The 18,099-nt window shown below is 36.7% G+C and overlaps 1 protein-coding gene across 1 annotated transcript in view; it reads right to left on the reverse strand.

Annotated features, from left to right (window-relative positions):
- The window catches only part of IL1RAPL1 (interleukin 1 receptor accessory protein like 1), a gene marked incomplete at its 3' end in the record, with an annotated part of 664,549 nt that overhangs the window by 292,882 nt on the left and 353,568 nt on the right, over nucleotides 1–18,099 (reverse strand). The window lies entirely within an intron of this gene.

The raw sequence follows: 18,099 nt of genomic DNA on the forward strand, positions 1-18,099 counted from the left end.
AAAAATAGAAATAAAAGTCTAATATGAAAAAAAAGCCAATGTACATGACATTGTTTTTAAGTCATTATTTTCAACCCAAGCAAAAGATAGAAAATTGAACATTGTATTTTGTTTGTATTTTATAGCTTTTCATTATAATTTTACTTTTCTTAACCATTAACTACAATACCTAGAAGGTGTTGATGTTACTTTGTGACTAAAGGTTTATTTCTCCCTTTTGTCAAACATCTTCTAACTTTACTGTCCTTACTGTGTATTTGAGGACAATTTCCCCAAAAGCAAATACGCAGTGAAAGCTCCATGTATTTACCGGAGAAACTAGACAGGCAACTTGCTGACAGACATCGTTACAACAGCTCTCAGGGGTGAACAGAGCATGTAGTACCACAGGCAAATGCCAAACTGGAACTTGGGCACCACACTGAAAACTACCTACTCATCACATCTAAGCATGCTTTGAAGTGGAAGTGGTAACCTTTTTTTACCTTTAATTAATATGAGTCTTGTGACCCTTCTAGTTGTAGAATAAAGGATGTTTTAACTTAATGGACTGCTAATTTTTTTACCTTAGCCTTCATTACCCATACTCCCAGGCCAAAATGTTGCTTCTGCATTACCTACAGTCTTCAATAGTTTGGGCTCTCTCCTGAAAATTTTAACTTCTGATGCTGCTGAATGTTGATATGCCAGGAAGCCAGAGACTAGGGAACATTGTCTTCTTTCCCGCATTTCACTATGCACTTTAATTAGGCTCAAAGACAAAATTACTTGAAAGTATTTATTTTTTTTTTTCATTTGAGTTTCCAGGTCGGCAGCAGATGAGTGTGTAAAGTTGAGTACTCTCTAGGAACACACTGTGACAATGCAAGATTTCTCTCCTACTGTTTTGTAAATGCATTTGATCCTTGATCTGCTAAAAGTGGATCCTGCAGAGGGCACTGAGGAAACATTCATTTTCTTATTTCTATTCTCAGACTGTATGAACTGATTGCTGATTCACAACAGTCTTGTGTGTATTGGACATGGGAGAATCTCAGAGATGGCTACATTTTCTCCTTCTCTTTATATTTCTTCATACCCATTTAATTTTTCTCTTCAAGAAGATGGGACAGAAATGCTTAAGAACAAAGAATAAGAGCAACTTCATTCAAAGAACTCAATAGTCCAACTTTCTAGAGAAAATGTAAGCCTGAAAAGGAAGATATATAAGTAACTATCAAATTAGAGAATATTCTCAGAAATTCTGGAATGGAATGACTCTTAGCTATCCATCTAATTCATGGACTCGTAAGGAAAACCAACACAAAATTACTTCCTTATAATGAAGTGATAAGTATAATTTATTAGCATATTCAAGAATCTGGCTGAATAAAGCAAATAAAGTTGTTTAAATTTTATGCAATCAAAGAGTGCATCCACTGAATAAGGATCACTTTTGCTGCTTTTAAGCTGTTTAGGAGCTGATCACCATTCTTACCTGTACATGCAATTTGAAATCATTCAGTATTTTACAGAACACATTATGTTATTCCTCCATTGAGGTGTTACTTGGAATGTTTATTAGTAATGTGGCTTAAGAACATCATAAGAAGTTACCTCAGTCAGTTTTCCTAATTGGTAATATTCTCTTTCTTTGTTCTTGAGATACCTATCCCTTGGAAACAGGGAGAAGTTCTAACCAATCCATCAAGCTCTGAGGGTCAAGAGTACATTAACTAGATGAGAAGACTCCGCTACTGGATGATAGGGAGCAATACATAAGGAGTTATTGGCTATTTGATTTGTACATTTAATTATTCTCTTTTTTTCCTTTTCATGTGTTTGAGCACTATGTTGTGTTCATATTACTGAATCTCATGATTTTAAAATTTCTAGGAGGAACTTGGAGGGAAAAAACCCCAAAAAAACCCTCACTTAATTGTCATCTCACTCTCTGAAGAAGCAAGCTAAGTAAAATTGTAATTTTGGGGATTTTTTTCTTCCTTCAGTATTCAGAGTGATTTGGCCAAATAATCTGATTTATGCTTTGGTCTAATAAGAGTTCTGTTCTGCAACAATGGCAATTTAAATTGCCAGAGCTGGAATTCCTTCTGAGGCACATCCAAGTTTCCATTGCAACAGCAGATCCTTTACCAGATACAGCTTAGGCTTCCTGCTCCATAAGAAGAGAAGTATTTTGGAAATATCTCAGAATGTTTAAACCCATTGTTTGAAGAAGATGTTGGTTTTTAATGACTCAGAATAATACGCATCTCTGATTTTGGTCATATGGATATAAACCTCCTGCAGACAGAAGCACAAATTGACTGGGCTTTAAGGTAATTATGTTCTAAACTGTCAGATATAAGGTACTGAAACATTTTGGGTGGATCCTTTGTCCGCTGAGTTCCCTAACATAATTTTCTCTCTAAAGCCCAAAAGATCATCAAAAGAACTTAAAGCTCTGGATGACTCCAGTGACACAGACTTTCTTATTGTGACTCTAAATACTAACTGCACTGTCAGTTTGACTCATCTGCTGTGTCAGAAATCAAAGCTTTTTGGATTAAACAAAACTCAAGAAGAATGATATAAAAGGCAGAGCAACACAAACAGTGTAAGCAAAGGAAACCAAGATAATGGGCTCAGAGAAGAGAAAAAGAGAAAGAAAATTAAACAGTCCCCCTCTGAAGAAGAAAGAGGAGATGAGTGGCTGATTACAGCTGGAGCATGATGGATACAGTAGATGTGGAGTCCCTCAGCCAGCAGAAAGTGTAGCAGGCAGAAGAGCCCTCCAGCAAGCATGCATATACTGCAGAAGGTAAAAAAATATTCATGTGTTAGAACTAAGAAAATTTTCCATATGTCTCTTGCTGATGGCACCAGATCCAACAAACAAACAAACCTATGTTGTGAGTTCAAGGAAATATTATAAGCCAATGGAAACTCAATGTTACATTCATTATTAAGAGCAAATTCTACAGTTTTTCTGCTTTTATTCTCCAGTGTGGTCCAAACTGTGGACCTTTATCACTAGCAACTACACTTCAAAGCAGAACAAGTCTATAATTTCAAATCTGCAACAGCTACTTAAGTAAAATTTGGGTAATGAAAATCACACAGGTCATGAGTACATTGTAGAGGGTTTACTAGAATTGTATTTGTTTCTTCTGGCCCACAAGACTAAATTGCTTATTAGGACTAGAAAAATATCCATTCACTTACTACCACCGATGAACCAAAATTATTTCATATGGTACAACAGAGGCTGCTCCAGTATTTGGCATGGACCTATGCAGCCATCTTCACCCTAACATGTAATTTATACACTATTTGTCTGTAAATGTTAAAGTAAAAACAATATGGCAATAGTATCTACTTAATATATTGGTTCCATTATAACTCTTTTATCTTTGTAGCCATTTATCATCCTTAAAATTTTACGGGCCAGTAGCAATGGGTGTGTTGTTGAATCCTGTGATAATGATAGGACAGAAAAATATATAAAAGGCTTAAATTTTTCATGACTTCTATATCCCTGAAGTAGTTGCTCTAATGCCCAACTTCACACAGTTCCCCTGAATCCAATAGTTCAACTTTTCTTCTCTGATATTATTAACCTCTTGGTTGTACAGCAACCATGTGAAAGCATATAGAGCACTAACAAGAGTCTGTTTACATAAGAACAGAAGACTTCCACTTTTCACCCTTTTCTCTGCTAGAAACAACATCCCCCTGACCACTTTATCAGTACCTATTTCACCTTAATGTCAGTTGATGTGCATCTGTCATAGATGTAGATTCATATAGGATATTTTTCTATGGGATCAAAATCTCTTCCTGCTCCAGACAGTGACCCAGAAGTCATAGCAACACCCTGAAGACTCTGCTTAATTCATGACCCAAGTAAGTATTTTCTAAAATAAGATCAATGGTTATTTACAGTCCTCTGAGATTCTCAATTACTATATACAGGTATATCTTCCTTAAATTGAATGGAATAATAGTAACTTGCAGTAGACTATGCAATACTTTACTCTTACAACCAAATTAATTAGGTAGATTGATTTTTGAAAAATTTAGGATTATAATTAACTATTTCTACAAAATAAACTCAAAACTTGAAATAATATTAACAATTGAGACTGTTTTATGACTATCACTCATTCATCAGCTCAAGCAATTGCAATGTTATTTTCTCTTTAAAAACTTCATTCTTCATATTATGCAATTAGAAATTAAAGAGAAAGTAGATTTGTCATCTACCTACGTAAGCCATGCTTTAACATAATTAACCAACAATAACTTTATTAAAAAGTTTTCTTCAGCTGAGCTTTTTTGCTGAAGAACCTCCTAGCATTTTGAGGAAAAATAGTTCTTTTCCTTTCTCTGTCCCTTTTCTCTGACTGAATTGACATCCACTTCAGGATGTTTTTTCTTGGACACATAGGCTGGAAAATACATATATGCAGTTTATGTTTTTTTCTTAATTGAAAAGGAGATGGCCAAAGTAGAAAAGAATAAAATAATACATTTTGCATTTTAGGTACCTAGTCTAGAAGCATGTCCCATCTTATTCATGTGGATCTCTACACAAAGGTTAAACAAAAACCCACAACAACAAAAATCTACCTGAAGGAAAGACTGTGCGGAAAATTGTGGGACTGTCCTGTTATCTGGCTACATTGTTGCTCATGTCCAGCAAAACAAAGAATCTTATGAAGTTTATTACACAATACCTATGAAATCAACAGTGCTCAAAGATCTACAGTCTACCAGGATGCACATGTAAAATTCTCTAAATATTTCCAAGGTCTTAGCTTTTGACTATTTTTTCATATCTGGCTAAGATGTACGTATTTCACATCTAGGTATTTTTCTTTTTATCAAGCATTGTGATTATGTATCTCAGAGGATACACTTTTGATGACTACTGGTCTATCAAGTAGCAAAGAAAATATGACCTGTTGACAAGAATCATCAATGGTGAGTGGACCTGCAAATACAGAACTTTCACTTATTAATATAAGGCTGAGATCATCTTTATTCAAATACTTGTGAAGTGATTCCTTATTGAGAAGAAATTACAAAAATGTACAAATGATAAAAGCATACACCTGAAAATCTTATTTCCAATGCATTTTTATTTTCTTTTTTTCCAAAGAAAAAAGGCAAAGATTTGTACTATACTCCAAAATATCCATGAATGGACATAGATCAACTTGTCAAACTTCAGACAAAGGTTTTTACAAAGAATAACTTTGAGAAGCTTAAAGAAGGCAGAATTTAGGAGTAGAAAGCTTGAGATTTAGTTTGCTTTAGTAAGATTAGATTATCTTTGCTGGTTGTTTTAATTTCTTTAGGGATTTCCAAAAGCTTTGCATTTACAAAGACATGACAAAAACATCCTTCTGTTACATAAAATCAAGTTATTAATCCTTTCCTCTGATACTAAACTTCTAACACATAATATTAATTCAGTCTTAGAAGCAAGAATTGAAAAACAATTTGATGAATAAATAAGACAGGATATTGGAAAACTCTTCACAGCAGCCTGTGAAGACAAATTTCACACACAGCTGAAAATTAACTTTGCCTTATCCAGCTCCATGTGAAAGAATACAAGGAATATGGATTAACCATATTTTTCTAGAAAAACAGAGAACTTTTCTTCATGTTTATGGCTTTAATATATATCTCTCTTCTGTTTTTAAAGGTAAGCACACAAAAATCTTTTGTAGCTGATTTATACTTTTTTTCCCTTTTTGTAATTCTCAATGGGTTTCATGTATTTTGTCCCCTGCATTTTTCATTTTATCCTATATTTCACCTGTCAAACAAGAACTGATTAAATGGAATGCATCTCCTTTAAACCTGGTGAAACACCAAGCACAAGAGAGAAGGAAAAGGGATGGATTTATCACTTTGCAGAGAAGAAATAAAAATCTCTGAAAAGTGGCATTTAACCAAGCAAGTTGTCATTTAACAGCAGTAGGGAGGAAAAAACACACACATAAAAACTCACATATTAATTTCCAAATCATAACAAAAAAACCCCAAACAACTTTTTAAAAATAAAATATAAATAGTCTAGACAGATAACCAACAAAATTGTAGAAATAAATCTCTTACAGATTACATATTGAGTAACTGTATTAAATTCTTTGTCAGGTAAGCAATAGACAACAGTAAGCATTATACTTCCAGGTTAAAAAAATTTAAAACGAGAGTGGTATATAAAAAATATATATGTTTTTTCCATTTGGTTTTGCTTTGTATTTTTGTGTTGCGTGTAAGCCCACTGAGCAGATGTGGTTAGGAACATTCTGCATATCACCTACATACTTTACCTTTTGCCAAGTTGCTGAGGTTTCCGTGCCACTAGAAGATACAGAATCCCATAACATTGAATGTGGGATGTATGTCTATATAATTTTTGTTCTCTTATAGAAACCATCTAGGGGCAGCAACTTATGCATCATCACAAGAAAAAGGAGGGAAGGAAATTGTTCCAACATTTCTAAATTCTACCATGTCAAATATCTCCAAGACTTTTTTGACCTTCATATAAGATACTGCAATTATATTTTCATACACTTACATAAGTTTAAGTAAGGTCTAAAATAACTTTTGAAAATAAACACTGGTCAGAACTGATGGTTGCAGTAGTGCCAACACAATTTTGAAATTAATACCTTCATTGGCCTGCCACCATGCAAAAAACCCTGTTTCTTCTTTCCCTGTCATTCTAGTAAGCAAGCTATTCAGAAGAAAGAAATAAAAAATACACATGGGCACAGATCAGAAATTTGTAGGCAGTAAAATCAAAAAGCTTGGTGGTTTTTATATAATATGTTAACTCCAGATATTTTTTTAATACTACTGTACATAGTGCAATGTGGTATCAGTTAATCCAATACAGAAGTGTTATTACATCTGCACAACATGAAAACACAACAAATTATTACATTAGGAAATTTAAAAAAGATACATGTATTAAAAAAGATACATGTATTTTAATTCTTAGTGTTATATTCAATTTTGTGTATAACGTTGTTATAACCTGTGACACATAAAAAACCAAAGGCCAGCATAAGATCTATATAAAAACAAACTAAAGAAAAGGGGGAGGTGACAAAATTGTTGGAAGTCTCACAGTCAGCATAATGTTCAATGTTTAATAGTTGCTAATACACTAAAGACTCAACCAAGTTGCTAACTTCTGTGTGTAGGAACAGAAGAAAGAACAATTAATCTGAATTAACTTAATTTCATTTTTGATATAGACAGATAATGAGGACAATCATCACAGAATACTAGGAATTGCTAGTGATACATCACTAATAGGTTTTGTTACATTAATTACCACTCACTGGTGATACCTGTACCATGTTACTGTTACATATGTTACATTTAAAGCAGTAACAGTTCTAGTTCATATTAATTTAGTTAAATTCAAATGCTACAATATTATTAACAACTTTGCCATACATACATAAATTTTCTTAACTCTAATTCTGTCTGACTTGGTACATTTGTGTAGGACCTTAAATTTAAAAGAGCCTAAAGCAGCAATACTGACCATTTACTAATTTACAGATTTGCTTTGTAGCAGTCAAAAACCTGTGGGACAGGGAGAGTCAGAAACTCAGAGTCTTAATGTTTAAAACAGATTTTTTTCCCATGATGTCTGACTGCATATTTTATCTGTTCTTAATCACTGATGGGATTGCATTAGAAAATGGCAACCTGTATTTGCTAAACTGTGTTTTATTTCAGCTACTACATGATACTTTCAGGAGGCTTCATTCATTTGCCTTTTTTTTTCTGAACAGGATAATAAGAAAAACTGACAAGCTAGTCAGTTAATTGTTCCTTAATATGTCCAGTCACAAATGTTCAAAAGTGTAAAATTAGCTAGAACTTTTTCCTACATCTAAGTGGACATTTTCATTTGCCTATTTTATTCAACAGATTTTCAAGCACTAAAAAAACCCCAGATCTAAGACATACAAAATACAAAAACAGGAAGCAAGAAGGTGTTTGGGGATTTTTATTTAAGACAACATTTCAGGGGAAAACTTTATTAATCATTTTTTTTCATGGTTTTGTAGACACAATTTGGTCCATTTTCAATCCAATTAACTTCTGTTATTCAGATGACTGAAAGCTGCAGAGAAAAGCATTCATTCAAGAGAAAAACAAAAACACTTTATTGATAAGCTACTTGTGCTCTTGGCCAGTGGCTCCAAAGGCCCTTTGTGAGCTTTAATGCTTTTGCACAAAAAATTTTAAAGCCTTTAGATAGCAGTGGGGCTCTTTGAGGAAACGCCTAAGGCCTTGGGCTGCGTGGCAAGGGCGGAAGGCCAGCATACCCTACTGCAGACAGAATTACTTCTGCGCAGTGAGGACCCTTTGGTGGCGGGGTCTCAGCAGTGTGTCTTCTGGATGATTTGTTCAGGATAGCAATTTTCAAACTTTTTATTCAAGGTTCCCTTTTGTTGTTTGGTTTTGGGTTTTTTTTTCCCAAACTCTGGGATGGTTGGCTCCCATACTTTCTGGCTCTGCTAACTGAAATCATAGATTGCTTTTTCCACAGAGCTTCCAGAGCCAACAGAGGTGCAAGTGCTGGGGCAGTGCTGCAGGAGTGGGGGAAGAGAGAAGAAAAGTGGAAGGAGATGGGCAGAAGCCAGCTGGAATTTTCCTCTGCGCCTTACAAATTATCTCTTGCTTCCACAACCCTGGGGGGCCAACCCAGTTTGAAAACTGCTTTTGACCTCAATTGAATTACATAAGCACTGATTTCTTCCCTCAAGGGTCACCTAATTATGTGCATGATTCTATGAAATAACCCACTGCACACAAGCCTCCAGGACTATTTGAATATCAGTGCTCTGCAAGATACTTGTTTTAGTATGTTTGAATTAGTCACACCAGAAAATATGGTTTGGTTTTAATGCCCTCTTCCATCCTTGGAAGCAAAAACTTCCACATTTTATCTTCTGACACAAGTAGCACATGACGCCATCCCAAGTTTCCCCTTCTTCTCTCCAACCCTGCCAAAAGAGAATGTCAAAGTACAAAGTCTAACTGCATTAGAACAACTTTTTCCTTGTGTTAGAGAGAGCTACTGACTGACATGAAAGGCCTTTTACTGATGTTCTGGGCAATAAAAATGAAATACAAATTAACCTTTAGAAAGGGAATTGAATTTTCTCATCCTTACAATATCTCAAAGCTTTTTTGTGACTAAGTTAGAAAAAATATGTGTGTGTACACTTTTATGTTATTGACTTTTCTGTATGATCTGCCTTTGTTAAAGTCTAAGTGACACCTATCCCTTTGTGAGAGTTGGAATCAATCTGACATCAACTTCCATATTTTAATAAAACCTCACCTTCTTAATGCAAAGTACTTGAACAAAATTCTGACAATAATCTTAATTAAGAACTTGTACTGGCAATTACATGGAAGGAACAATTGAATAAAATCAACTAATTTCCCCATAAAATATTTTCTTTAAAATTAAAGCTTCCTTTTAGATAAATTAAAAAAAAAAGTCCATACTCTTACAGTACAGGCATATTTAAATATTCCTATAATGTAACTTTGTACTCCTACAGTATAGGAATATATATCTAAATACATTTTATTTGAAGTTAAAGCTTTCTTTCACATAAGTTTATAAGAAAACTCCCATATTCTTACAACATATACTCTACGTCTCTATATATAGATACGTATAAATCAGTCATTTATTACATTTATTGTATGTTTTAGTTATATTAGGGATTCTAGTAATTGTAAAACTAATCAGAGAGAGTATGCAATTTAAGAAAGTTATCATATGATGGTTTTAAAAACATATTAATATTACATCTATAAGTTATTCACTACAAGTAAAGCCCAATTTTTAAAACAACTTTCCACTAAAATATTTGGTATGTGAACTCCTTCAGTGAATAGGGCTTACATATGGATTTCAGGTTAAAATGTTAAAGGTGGTTAAAAAGGATGTGAATCAATTAAAAAGAACACATTGCACTGCACAGAGTATATAGGGTGAGTACAATATGGATTACCGCTAGTCTGTAATTAATAGTATATTTAATATTTTAGTGTTACTTATGAATTTAGTGCTAATTAGATATTAATTTCAGTGAGGCTTCCCCGGTTCATTAGTGAAGAAATTTTTGGGCCATAAAGCGCTAAAATGGAGATGTGTCAGAATGGTACTAAGTATTTTCTCTGCAGTAGACCAATGTATATTCCCAAAGGAGACAGAAGTATGAAGAGCTGTATGAGTATACCCTTATAGATAAAAATCCCTTATATTATAAAATGCAGATGTATATATACTAAATACCTTAGTCTACGTAGACTACCTCCTTGTAATTCAGGACATGATGGCACTTGCTTTTTCTTGGGAGCCAATGATCATGAAGAAGAGAAAATTTTGACCTTACTTAGCACTGTATGCCAGAATAGCAGAAATACAGTACTATAGCTTTTTTGGAAAATGACAAATTAACGGAGTTTTATTATTCCTCCCATTTCTTTCATTTATAGAATCACAGAATCACAAAATGGTGGAGGTTGGAAGGGACATCTGGAGGTCATCCAGTCCAAACACCCTGCTCAAGCAGGGCCACCTAGACCTAATTGCCCAGGAACATGTCCAGATGACTCTTGAATATTGCCAAGGATGGAGACTCCACAACTTCCCTGAGCAACCTGTGCCAGGGCTTGGTCACCCTAACAGTGAAAAGTGTTTCCTGATGTTCAGACAGAACCTCCTATATTTCAGTTTGGGCCCATTGCCTCTTGTCCTGCATCCAGGCAACACTTAAGAGAGCTTGGCTCCATCCTCTTTGTATCCTCCCTTCAGATACATATATGCACTGATGAGATCCCTCCCTGCACCTTCTCTTCTCTAGCCTAAATAACCCCAGATCTTTAAGCCTACGCTCATAAGAGAGATGCTTCAGTTCCTTACTCATCTTCGTGTATCTTCATTGGACTCTCTCTAGTCTGTCCATGTCTCTCTTGTACTGAGGAGCCTGGAACTAGACACTGTACTCCAGGTGTAGCCTCACCAGTGCCAAGTAGAGGGGAAGGATCACCTCCCTTGATCTGCTGGCAACACTGTCTAATGCAGCCCAGCTTGTCATCAGCCTTCTTTGCTGCAAGGGCTCATTGCTGTCTCATGTTCAACTTGGTTTCGACCAGGATCCCCAGGTCCTCTTCTGCAAAGCTGCATAGATTTTTATTCATGGAACATCTGTTTCCTAGGGGTTTTTTTACTGGCAGGGAATGGAGAGGAGCTGTTAAAGGAAAATACTTTTTCCAAGGATTTATATTAAAGAGACAGAAAAAAATAACAGTTGGTTTGAGAATGAATGGATAAAAATGCTTACTTATTGAAGCCAGAGCTCCTTAAAATCATGTCTACCATTTGATGTAATAGTGCTTGCCCAAGCAGCTGTGCCTATGCAGGGTTCTGCATTCAGTAACAACTGAGTGTTACTACGTCCTGATGACTCAGAAGGTCATCAAATATTGGAACATATTTACCACCAAATCATCCCTTTTGCAAATGCAATCTGCCTTCTTTTATAGTACTAAAACTGAAAGCATTATTGGAAACAAAGAAGATGCTGAATGACTTCTCCCTTGTTCCCTCTCTTTGCTTGATGAATTAGCCCAAATGCAACCTACAGTTCTCGACTAGAACTAGAGGAGGACAGATCATTCAGTCACAAATGCTAAGTTAGATTTTTCTGTTCCGCTGTTAAACAGCTGCATAAAGAACATCCCTTGAAGGTTTCTGTCTGAATGGTTAGATATTTATCTCTTGCTAACTGTGCATGACTGTGTTCTTTTCTGAATAGAGATTTCTCATGTTTCGTTATCAGAGTTACTCATTAAAGGTAGATATGGACAGAGATATCCAACAATTATAATAGTTATTATAGATATTAGAAGAATGACATTTTCACATTAATAAAATTCCTTTGAAATTCCGTCCATAACTCTTTCCCATATCTATCCACTGGACAGACACTAAACAAGCGAAAAATCATCACTTTTATTAGGCTACTGCTTCAAGGCTAATTGTTCCCTAGCATACTGATGCTCTTTCTCCAGACTTCTGGAAATTGTCAAACGAATTTGTATGACAACTATCAATTTAAAAAGTAAATAATTCCAATACTTATGACTGCTACATTTGTTAAGAAACAATTTTAGTTATCCTTGTTTTACACCTACTTTCCTATGAAGAAACAACTAAGAAATCAGTCTTCTCTACCAGAAATGGAATTAGAAGAAGGTCTCTCAAGTAGTATGATATCACACAGATGAATGTTAAGAGCATTGCTGTGTGTAGTTTGAACTAGACCTCGAAAAAGTACCGAGGTTTCTGCAGAAAAGTCAGTCTTTGTCAATGCTTAACCTGCTACTAAAGCAGAACTTTAGAAAGTTGCAAGAACTTGATGAAAGTTATACACTGAATACCTCAGAGCAAGTCCTGAATTCCCAAATAAGAAATATTTCATATGAAACACGTGTTTCATATGAACATATGTGTTCATATGAACAACTCTACCACAAAATAGTTATGAAAATTGCCTCAGTTGGTCTGTATCGACACAAGCTGTTGCTGATTCAATATCTTTATTGATGATCTGGATGAGGGGATCGAGTGCTCCCTCAGTAAGTTTGCAGATGACACCAAGTTGGGTGGGAGAGTTGATCTGCTGGAGGGTAGGAGGGCTCTGCAGAGGGATCTGGATAGGCTGGATCGATGGGCTGAGGTCAACTGTATGAGGTTTAACAAAGCCAAGTGCCAGGTCCTGCACTTTGGCCACAACAACTCCATGCAATGCTACAGGTATGGGGAGGAGTGGCTGGAGAGCTGCCCGGTGGAAAAGGACCTGGGGGTGCTGGTTGACAGCCGGCTGAACATGAGCCGGCAGTGTGCCCAGGTGGCCAAGAAGGCCAACAGTGTCCTGGCCTGTATCAGAACTAGTGTGGCCAGCAGGAGTAGGGAAGTGATCGTGCCCCTGTACTCGGCACTGGTGAGGCCGCACCTTGAATCCTGTGTTCAGTTTTGGGCCCCTCACTACAAGAAGGATGTTGAGGTGCTGGAGCGTGTCCAGAGAAGGGCAATGAAGCTGGTGAGGGGTCTGGAGCACAAGTCTTATGAGGAGCTGCTGAGGGAACCGGGGGTGTTCAGTCTGGAGAAGAGGTGGCTGAGGGGAGACCTTATTGCTCTCTACAACTATCTGAAAGGGGGTTGTGTCGACGAGGGTGTTGGTTTCTTCTCCCAAGTAACCAGTGATAGGACAAGAGGAAATGGCCTCAAGTTGTGCCAGGGGAGGTTTAGATTGGATATTAGGAAAAATTTCTTCACCAAGAGAGTGGTCAAGCATTGGAACAGGCTGCCCAGGGAGGTGGTGGAGTCGCCATCCCTGGAAGTGTTCAAAAAACGTGTGGATGTGGTGCTTCAGGACATGGTTTAGGGATCATGGTGGTGCTGGATTAATGGTTGGACTTGATGATCTTGAAGGTCCTTTCCAACCTTAGTGATTCTGTGATTCTGTGAAGATCAGTCATGGAAGCTCAGGAAACAGAAACCAGAACTGAAATTGTATTCATATTATGCTCATATCAACAGCATCCCTGAAGCCAAATGTAGGCAAGCAAGTACTTCCACCCACGCAGCTACCCACTCTGCCCAGTGTTGAGAGTGTTAGTTCACAGTCTAGCCTCCAGAGCTTCTTTCCAGTCTGCCTACCTGGCCTACTAAAAGCCATCTTTATGTCCACATGTTCAAAGGAAAGTGTAGCAATGCAAGCTTTATCCAGCATCAAAGCACTCTGTCAGTAGTCAAAGCCATAAAATCTCTTTTGCCAAAGAGACAGTGTGTCACTTCTCACACTGGCACCAAGAAGAACTGTTGCCCTATGGAGCGCCACCTGAAAATGTGCTACTTGTATCTGCATGGTGTCCCTGGTGTCCAAGACACTAAGCATAACAACAATCAACTTTACAGAGAAGAAAACAGAGCTCAATGAGACATTTTAGGAAAACATTATTCAAGGATCCCTTGGAAATAATTTCTTAAAGTGGCTAGAACAGCCAGAGGGGCACACTTTTTGTTGCAAGGCTCTCAAAGTGCAAGTGAATTAAGACTCCATGTTAAAGAATGAGTAATTCCTTTCTGCAGCATCCCCAATAAATTGATTCTTGTTTTCCTGATCTTTTTGACATAATGTAAAAAACTAAGAGCTGTGCACCTTCACTCCCCACAATGCCAGGTTTCTATCTCCAGTGGCCAGCCCCAAGCAGAATGTGACGCATTTGAGAATTCAGCAGAGACTTGAGTTTCAAATATATGAAACCATACTATTCTTTGTCTCATATTATTACCAGAGACCAAGGTAAATAACTATGAGGTGAAAAATGAAATGGTTACAGAGGCTTCAGCTGCCCCAAGGAACAGAGAGGTATGAGGATAAGGCACTAGACAGGTACCAGACACCATAACTATATATTTTCATTTCTTGTTTTAGTTTGCAGGTTTGCTGCTGCCTCTCATCCTCAGAAGCACGAATCATCCAGAATGTCCAGACATGAAAATCCAAAGACATGTGGACAGTGGCAATATGAATGTATGAAAACATTTCTGCACAGACGGCTTTAAATAATCTTAATTCAAGCATGCCTGTGTAAGTTATTTTAATTTGACAAAAATGAGTTTTGCTTTGCACATTTAAATTCACATGTTAAATATAAGAGGTAAACTGAACAAGTCTAAATACATTTCAGATAAATGAAAGTCACTAGCTCCTTTTTTCACTTGGACCCTGGCCCAACCTTTCCATATCAGTGTATTTGTACAGTGCCTTTCAGCACAGATATATGAGGGAGGCAGTAGCAGAGACCTCTCACATATTGTTTCTTGGTGGTGGACTCTCAAAAAAGTCTGCTTCATTTGTCAGAAACACAGAATCTCTACTTTGACTTGTCTGGTTGCTTCCTCCTGTAGCGGGACACAGCTTCCAGCTGTGGGCTGGTGCTGCCAGCTTAATCATACATTGTTCCTTGTGACCTAGCTTTGCCCTCAAATTCCCCACTATCTAAATATAGGAATAGCTGTATAACAGAGTTTAGTTTAGTTTATAAATACCCCATGGCTCAAAACCCTGCCATCAGTTTGTATAATCTGTAGAGAATTGAATGAGTATATAAACGCCTTCTGAATAGAAAATTTAACCTATAATGTCATTTATGTATCACGTTTTCTGTTTTACATTTTTGTTTCTGCAATCTATTTCAGTCATAATCTTTTCTTCAGATTGGGAAAGAACAAAGAGAACCTGTAAATTCCTGTATTGATTGAACATTTTGTCACATTATTCATGGATTAATTCATATCTATTTGCAAGTATTTTAATATTCAGAACAATTTGGGCTAGATGGTTATTTTCATGCCATTTGTTCAGAAACATGACTTTTGCTTGCACTCTTGATGTCTTTGTTAGAGGCAGCTGAATACAGTAACCAGATAGACGAGAAGATGCTGCAGCTCTGTGCACTAGGTTCAGCCAGTAGCCAGGTTAAGCATCCATACCCAGTAGGTGAGTGTGCACACACACACGTGGATGCACACACACACACACGCACACAGCCGGTCGCACAGGCAGACACCTATACAGTCACCGAAACATGAACTGCAGAGCTGGGCCAAGCCAGTTCCTCCCCTCCAGCTGATCAAGTTTAAGTCAGCTAGTGGAATACGTACATGCACATGCATACAACATGGGTGCCTCCAGCAGCTGGCCTTAGTCTCTCAGCCCAGGAGCTGGCCGCAGGTCCACTGCTCTCCCCAGCTGCTGGCAGTGGCACATGAGGTTCGCAGTCCCCACCAGCTGCTGGAGCTCAGACATTTTATCCTACTCACCAGCCAGGCCAGCTTGAAGTTCACTAGCATGCACCAACACCTGCTTAGCATAGACAACACAGCCACATGGAGAACAGAAATGCCCTTTAATGAGAAGCTGGGACAGACTACAGGGCTCAGACAAGAGTATTCACCATCAGCCTCTTTAGACTGGATAACCTTTTATCTCCTTGTCCCCCAACCCCTTTGCCTTTTATCCTCTATTCCAACTATTTCCCACACTTGTTCTCAACATACCTTATTCTCTTACACACCTATGGTCCTTCCCTTAAACAACCCAAAATGAGTTCCATGCATCCCCAGAATCTCTTCAAAACATCGTTCAGCAATATTTTTTACATAAACAAAAAGTTCTTTTCCTCCCTGCATCCCACAGTAAGTCCCATTTGCCCTTCAGCCTGAAGGTCTTTCCAGGAGGGAGCCTCTCCAAGTGATTTCTCTGGGTGGTTTTCCACTCACAGTTCATGGTGATTTCTTACCTATCACTGCTCTTCTGACCCTTATTGAGTCTATGTTTTCCGCAATCATCTTTAGGCACTAAACAGTCTGACTAACTTGGTACTACACGTATGATAATAGTCAAGGTACCAGTAGAGTTATGTTAAAACTGGAGATCGTCAATCAGAGATGAAACAGGGTGACATTCTTGACAGGCCATAGATATCTTCCAGGTCTCCTTTGTCTTCCCAGCTGGGTCTTTCCCTCCCTCTCTTTCTAACTAGTCTCTTCTGCTTGCTTGGTCACTCTCCTGGGCAAAACTCCCATCAGCTTTCTCCCTAAAACTATTTTTCTATAAAGTGTTCACTGTCCCTTCTCTGCTTTAATCTAAAGACTTTCAAATAACAGCATCTTGTGGCAAAGGTAGTCACAGTTTGTGAGTGTAATCATAACTATTTTTGAATACATCATATTCTGGTAATCCTGTTGTCTAACTATTTTCTGAAACTGTCCAAAATATAAAGCAAATGCACACAAAATACCTAATCAGTTTTTGCATCTTCTTAGAAAACTTGAAATAAAACTTGTCTTTTCTTAGTGTTTCACAGTAGTATTTCTTCTACCTGATTTTTCTCTGAACGTTAAGATTATCTTTTTACTTACTGTTTTCACCTCTACTTTAGTCTATTTCAAAAATTATTTGTTTACACTATGAATCTCCTAATAAATATATAGGTTATGTATCAATATAACTTCCTTAAGTCCTAAATATTTTCAAAAAATTTAATTTTGGTGGCCAAGAAAATAACAGAAATATTTATCTTTTAAGCTAACCAGTTTTGGAGTTTTGGAGCTAGTACAAGCAAAACAAATATAAAATAGTAGCAAAAATATCAGACAACATTTCGGGATAGCATCATTATAAATGTCAACGAAAATATTGTACTGTGAGGAGAGAGAGAGAACACACTAAAAAAATCAGAAAAATCTGTTTCTTTCTGAGCAACTTAGGGGTTGGTTGTTTTTTAACAGGTCTTGTTATGGGAAATCTTCCATTGCAATTATGGATCAGCAACAGTTGTTCTACAATGCTGAAGCTTTCTGTATAATTTCTCTCTTTCCTCTTTTTTGGGAGGAGAAAAATAGCTCATAAATATTTCAATTTCCAATTACGAAGAGATAAAGAGCAACACTGAAATGCTGAGATCTTGAATAAGAGCACAAATTGTAATAGGCCAAAGAAAATACGCAAGGAAAAGGTTTTGTTGAACTGTGCAAAGCACTGATGCAACACAAATGTTTTGAGGAACATGATTTTGAAGCCCTCCTATTATATTCTGTTTCCTTCTTCTGCTGGTTGAAATTTATGAGACATGTATGCATTAGCGTTAGTGACCAGAATATCATATGTTATTGTAAAATGTGTTGACAACAGAATATTTGTCTCTTAAGAATTTATTTGCACCTTCTTTAAGGGTCCACATAAAATTACAGACTTTTTCTGTCATAATATTAAATAATTTTCAAAATAGCTAATTTTTAAATCTCAGTCATTACAAAATATCAATGGCTGTAGTAATGCTATGAATCAAATGCATAAATATATGTATATAGAAATGTAAATTGCCTCAGAAATTAAGGATATGTTATCAAAAGTAGAACAATAAATGGAAGTTTTCTACACTTTATGCATGTTTGAATCAAGGAATGAATAA

This window comes from Phaethon aethereus (genome assembly GCF_964289735.1).
Source record: "Phaethon aethereus genome assembly, chromosome: 1".
In the NCBI taxonomy this organism is placed as follows: domain Eukaryota; kingdom Metazoa; phylum Chordata; class Aves; order Phaethontiformes; family Phaethontidae; genus Phaethon; species Phaethon aethereus.